The sequence below is a fragment of the Cololabis saira genome, chromosome 16, assembly GCF_033807715.1.
Source record: "Cololabis saira isolate AMF1-May2022 chromosome 16, fColSai1.1, whole genome shotgun sequence".
NCBI lineage: Eukaryota > Metazoa > Chordata > Actinopteri > Beloniformes > Belonidae > Cololabis > Cololabis saira.
In genome coordinates this window covers 805486-811993 of record NC_084602.1, presented here as the reverse complement: position 1 = coordinate 811993, position 6508 = coordinate 805486, and the positions used below count along the sequence as shown (strand labels likewise).

The 6508-nt window shown below is 40.5% G+C and overlaps 1 protein-coding gene across 3 annotated transcripts in view; it reads left to right on the top strand.

The window, feature by feature from the left end:
* The first annotated feature begins 3643 nt into the window (after positions 1 to 3643).
* The window catches only part of traf3 (TNF receptor-associated factor 3), a 44528-nt gene continuing 41663 nt past the window's right edge, over positions 3644 to 6508 (top strand). For all 3 annotated transcript variants that reach the window (XM_061744427.1, XM_061744426.1, XM_061744425.1), the window contains exon 1: positions 3644 to 3910. The gene's annotated coding sequence lies outside the window, so the exon portion shown is untranslated. The remainder of the gene's footprint in view (positions 3911 to 6508) is intronic.

Below are 6508 nucleotides of genomic sequence, written 5' to 3'. Positions count from 1 at the left end.
ATGAAAACAAAACCAGTCTGGCCCTCGGCAGGAGGGTCCCCCCTGATGAGCCTGGTCCTGCTCAAGGTTTCTTCCCTCCTAAAGGGGAGTTTTTCCTTGCCACTGTTTGGCTTAAGGTTTTTCTCCCACTAGGGGAGTTTTTACCTGCCATTGTTTATGTAATAACTGCTCGGGGGTCATGTTCTGGGTATGGGTCTCTGTAAAGCGTCTAGAGACAACTCTGTTGTATTAGACGCTATATAAATAAAATTGAATTGAATTGAAAAAACCAAAATAAAAACTGCTTACCGTATGTTCTGCACTATAAGGCGCACCTTCAATGAATGAAATATTTTGAAACTTTTTCCATATATAAGGCGCTACAGTAGAGGCTGGGGTTACGTTATCTATTAGACCAAGGGTCTCAACCCGCGGCTCCTTCATCCTTATACTGCGGCTCAGAGTGGCTTGGGAAAACAAATTACAAAAAAAACTATTTAATTGAAGTTTATTTTATTTGTGTTAGTTCTTTAATATTTTAGTTCTAAATTGGAAGATTATTGTGATCTTGACATATTAGAATAAATGTATTTTATTGTTTTTCGTCGTTCAAAATACGTATATATATGTCTATGGTTGCGGCTCAGTATTGATCCACATATAAGGCTCAATATTGATCCATATATAAGGCTCAGTATTGATCCACATATAAGGCTCAGTATTGATCCACGTATAAGGCTCAATATTGATCCACATATAAGGCTCAATATTGATCCACATATAAGGCTCAATATTGATCCACATATAAGGCTCAGTATTGATCCACATATAAGGCTCAGTATTGATCCACATATAAGGCTCAATATTGATCCACATATAAGGCTCAATATTGATCCACATATAAGGCTCAATATTGATCCACATATAAGGCTCAATATTGATCCACATATAAGGCTCAGTATTGATCCACATATAAGGCTCAGTATTGATCCACATATAAGGCTCAGTATTGATCCACATATAAGGCTCAATATTGATCCACATATAAGGCTCAATATTGATCCACATATAAGGCTCAATATTGATCCACATATAAGGCTCAATATTGATCCACATATAAGGCTCAATATTGATCCACATATAAGGTGCATGGGATTATAAGGCACATGGTCAGCTTTTGAAATAATTGAAGGCTTTTAGGTGTGCCTTATAGTGCGGAAAATACGGTAATTTAGTTTACCGTAGTTTAGTTTATTGGTCCTTTCAATTTCCACAACATAAATAACACAAAGTACAGGTGTAAATCGTCAGTGTTATACAAAAAAATATATATCATTTTTTTATACAATTTTAACTAAAAACCAAGGACCAAAAGGTGTAGACTGAAGTCTAAGCTTATGACACCTACCCTTTCCACAAAAAAAATGTTAGCTTTTATAAACTAGTGCAATGTCATTAATGAATATAATTCCATACAGTATTTATATAATTCAATTCAATTCAATTTTATTTATATAGCGTCTAATACAACAAAAGTTGTCTCTAGACGCTTTACAGAGATCCAGAACATAAACCCCCGAGCAGTTATTACATAAACAATGGCAGGTAAAAACTCCCCTAGTGGGAGAAAAACCTTAAGCCAAACAGTGGCAAGAAAAACTCCCCTTTAGTAGGAAGAAACCTGGACCAGGACCTGGATCATAAGGGGGGTAGAAACCTGGACCAGGACCTGGATCATAAGGGTCGACCCTCCTGCCGAGGGCCAGACTGGGGGTCGGGGACGTCAACAGCACAGCAGGCAGGTGGATATAAGCAATAATACAATTACCTGGTCATCGGTAGAGTTATTGATCGCTTTGGTGGACATATAAAAGACAAGGTCGCACAGAAATAACTGTTCCATTTTCCGGAAGAAAACAGCGCCTTCTGGTGTATAATACAGCTTCAAATGTATTACCAAATCTATTAGTCAAAGGATGTACTTTGACTGATAAAAAGTGTGGTAACAAGTTTATTTGTAATGTTTTTAAATCCAGATTGTTCCAAGATTTTTGCAAAAGGATAATTCGACAGGATTCTTGCATGGTAAATATAAACACATTAAACAAAGCGCATTCCACATTTATTAAATGGTCTATTTTGCCTAAAGTTAAAGAAGTACATTTTAAAATTATGAATACGGTCTATACGGTGGCAGAATTTCTTAAAAAAAAGATTTAAATTTGAGGTAGATCAATGTTCCTTCTGCAAAAAGGATGAAGAAACACTGGATCATTTGTTTTATCAATGTCCTTTGTCTCATTGTTTCTGGACAGACATACACAATTGGATATCTCTTAAAATGAATAATGTTCCACCTTTTGAATTAAACCATATTATTTTCTGTTTCTGATATTAATATAATTTTGTTACTGGGTAAGTACCATATTCATTGTGCCAAATGGAGAAATTGTAAACCCTCCTTCCGGGGTTTTATTAACGATTTTAAGATTTTTTGCACATGTCTCAAAAGAGTAGAAAACAAAAATGCAAGTAAAATAAGTCTAGACATTGCTCGTTATTTGTTATTCTAATTGAATAATTCCTCTCCTTTTCTTTGTTTTTTAAACAAAACTATATTGAAAATATACAAACTCTCAAAGAGGATAATGGACAAATATCAATTTAAATGCAATATGAAAAGAAAGGAAAATAAAAATAAAAACAAAAAATGGGGATTCTTGTAAGGAACACAAAAAACAAAAAACAAGGCGCTCTAAGAATTAAAAGTTGCATATGAATAACAAAATAAATTAAGCATTTAAATTCAAATAATGGAGCATAGAAAAGGAGAGGAATTATTAAATTAAAGGACATTCATAAAACAAATGATCCAGTGTTTCTTCATCCTTTTTGCAGAAGGATCTACGTCAAATTTAAATCTTTTTTTAAGAAATTCTGGAAGCAGCGCCCTCTGGCGGCCAGCGTGTGTCGGGAAGCAGCGCCATGTATCCTCATCCGCCCCATGGAGCTGCTGGACATAATAAAGAAAAATAGAGAAACATATTTTCTCATCAACACATTTTTTTTTAATTTTTCAAATAACAAAATAACTTATTTGAACCATTTTTCAGACAATAAAATAACCGAAAAAATCAGAAAAATGGTTCAAATGTGTTATTTTGTTACTTGAACATTTTTAAATGTTGATGAGAAAATGTTTCTCTATTTTTCTTATTTTTGTGAGGGGGGATATATATTGTTTTTCGGCACTACCTTGTTCTCTATAGCTGATATAACATGAATTACTCCTGTGTGGGATCAATAAAGTTCTTATTTTTGCCATCTGAGAAAATTAAATATATTATATTTGGTGCCTAACTGTTTCCCAAGTATATTAGTGCGTGTGTGAATGAATAAATGAGACATAAAACGTACATTTCTTTATAGAAAGGCGCTTTATGAAAATAAGATGATTTACTCGTAATAGTTTACAGCGCAGTCTTGCCACATCCAATATGGCGGCGACGTTGACGTACGGCTCAGCGCCATGCTCAGCGCTCGATGGGGCGGATACGCTCTGGCGGCCAGCCCCCGCCCCGCAGCAGCGCCCCCTGGCGGCCAGCCCCCGCCCCGCAGCAGCGCCCCCTGGCGGCCAGCCCCCGCCCCGCAGCTGGGGGATTTCCTGAGCGGAAGCAGCGAGGGGGTTTCCAGTGTGATCAGCTCAGTCCAACCCGCTGGATCTCTGACCTGGATCCTCCGACTTCTTCCCCACAAACCCTCGGATTCTGAACCTCCACCAGCGGACCCCGGACCATGAGGAGCCCAACGAGGACCGGAGGCTCCAGGGCAGCGGCAGCGGCACGTTGACGGTTTGAATCCCGGGTGTAATCGGCCAGAGAAGCACCGAACCGAGCCGGGAGCTGAAGTGTGGCCTGCGGAGCAGATTCATGTGAGTGAGAGCAGAACCAGAACCAGAACCAGAACCAGCAGAGAAACAGAGAAACCGGTCCAGCAACACACGCTGCTGGAACACCTCGCGTTGCTTCTGTGTTTAAATGAAAGAAATCCTGCTTTTTCCCTTTTCTTCTTTTTTTTTACACAAAAACGGAGCTAAAGGAGCTAACGGTCCGTTAGCATTAGCACTGTGTCTGTTTACATCAGCTAATCGATAAACGCGCTGATCGATAAGATGATGAGGTGTGTGAGACCGGCAGGGCCGCTCCTAGCTGTTCGGGGGCCCCGGGGGCCCCGGCTACATGGACGGTAGTGATGGTGGATGAGACGATCCAGGGCTGCTTTCATCTGGCACAACCGTAGTTCAGTTAAAATATCAGTTTCATTTTCATCTGGAGGAAGAAGTGATGACTGTGGCCCCCTGCTGTCAGCTAAAACCCAAACAGTTACTGGTACTGACCAGGACTGACCTGGACTAACCTGGACTAACCTGGACTCACCTGGACTGACCAGGACTGACCTGGACTCACCTGGACTCACCTGGACTGACCAGGACTGACCTGGACTCACCTGGACTGACCTGGACAGACCAGGGGCCTCATTTATAAAGGGTGTGTAGGATTCATACTAAAAGTGCACGTAAACCCAAAAGCCGAAAATGGCGGGCGCAAAAAAAAAATCAAAATTTATAAAATCGTGTGCACGCAATGTTCCCTTTATAAATCACAGTCCAGCTGGAAGGTTGTGCAGGTGAATTTGCCTCATACCCCGCCCTCTACACGCCCACTTTTTACCATATATGGGCAATGCAAAGTAGTTCATGACTGTATTTGCATATAAATGAGCCTGCTGAGCATGCGCAGCGGCTTCCTGCAGCCTGTTGATGAACGGCCCGGCAGCCCCGCTCCTCCTCCCCTCCCCTCTCCCCTCGGTGCTGCTCAAGGCTGATTTATGGTTCCGCGTTACACCAACGCAGAGCCTACGGCGTAGGTGCGCGTCTCTGCGTACCCTACGGCGTAGGCTCTGCGTCGTTTTAACGCGGAACCATAATTTAGGCTTACGCCCGCAAGTAAAGGTTTCACGCGCGCGTAAAACTCATTATATATATATATATATATATATATATATATATATATAAAAATCTCTGTCCCTTTAGGTGCTCCGTAGATCCCCTAAACGCTCTACGGAGCCCCTCATTTGTTCTGTCCTAAAGCGGTGGATGAAGAGGAGGTTCCCGGTGTGTCCTGGCACTGCCGCTGCAGCAGCACCAGAGTCCTGACTGACGCTGTGCTTCAAACACAGAGGGACACGATCAGCGCTATAATATTATAAGTCTGATATGTGATGACATTATTAAGAGTATGACATGAATCTGGCTTCATTTCACCACCTCACCGCCTGTGTCACCAGTTCCCCATATCTTAAGTAAGTTCCTACGGGAGGGTCAGGGTTGGCGTAGGGATACGCACATTTTTCGGTTAGTTTTTTCTTTTTAAATCCCAACCTTTGCGTAGAAGGTGGGTTGCGCTTCTTTCAGCCCTGTTTTGTGCGCAAGCAAGCTTTATAGATGAGGCCCCTGGACTGACCAGGACTAACCAGGACTAACCTGGACTGACCTGGACTAACCTGGACTGACCAGGGCTGGGTATCGATTCAAATGTCAAGAATCTATTATCAGGATTTGATTCGATTCGATCCGATATTGATTTGGGTTAGTGTTATTAAAACAGTTTTTTGAGCTGTTGCCTGAATGATATGACTGTAGTTCTGCAAAATATTACTACTAGTATTATATTGAGATTCAACAGCAAGTATTGGCGGCTAATGATGCTGTAAGGACCAATCAGCTCCCAGAATGCTGATAGAACTGCTTTCAGAAACATCGTGTGGTTTTTTTTGGCCCCGATCCTCATTTGATTTTGAGTATCTGCTGATACCGAGTCCCGATCCGATACTGTTGTAACACATTAAAAATATGATCAAATGTAAAACAAACAGATCCAGGTTGTCCCTCATTTTTATTTTATTCTTATTTTTTTATTTAGCATTTAAACAGTGCAGTTTCCTTCGAGGTACAGTAGCTTGAACAATCAAGTAAAAATAGTGCAAATTTAAACATAAATTTGAATTAAATAAACAGCAGCTCAACTTAATATACCCAGCAGGCATGTAAACAAATAAGCAAATAAAAGTGCAACAGTGTCATAATGTAAGGCAGTAATGTGCTTTTTAGACTGTACTCTTACTTCTTACTGTCGTTTTCTGGCTTAAAGAATCAAATGTTTGTGTGAAGTGAGCTACGATCTTCCTGGCGGTACCAGGGTTCCACCACGAGAACACGCTACGCAGCCTGTGGTGTTTTTCCTGGACGCTCAGCTTAGGAAGACCCGGACAGTCGCCAGCTTCGTCCGGATTTCACCGTTATAACTTAACTTTTATTTATTTTAGGGTTGTCAAACGATTAATTTTTTTAAATCGCATGTTGTCCATAGTTAACTTGCGATTAATCGCATATTAATCGCACATTTATTCACACAATTTTTGCTGTTCTAAATGACCTTAAGGTATTTATTTTTTATTTTTTTAATACTGT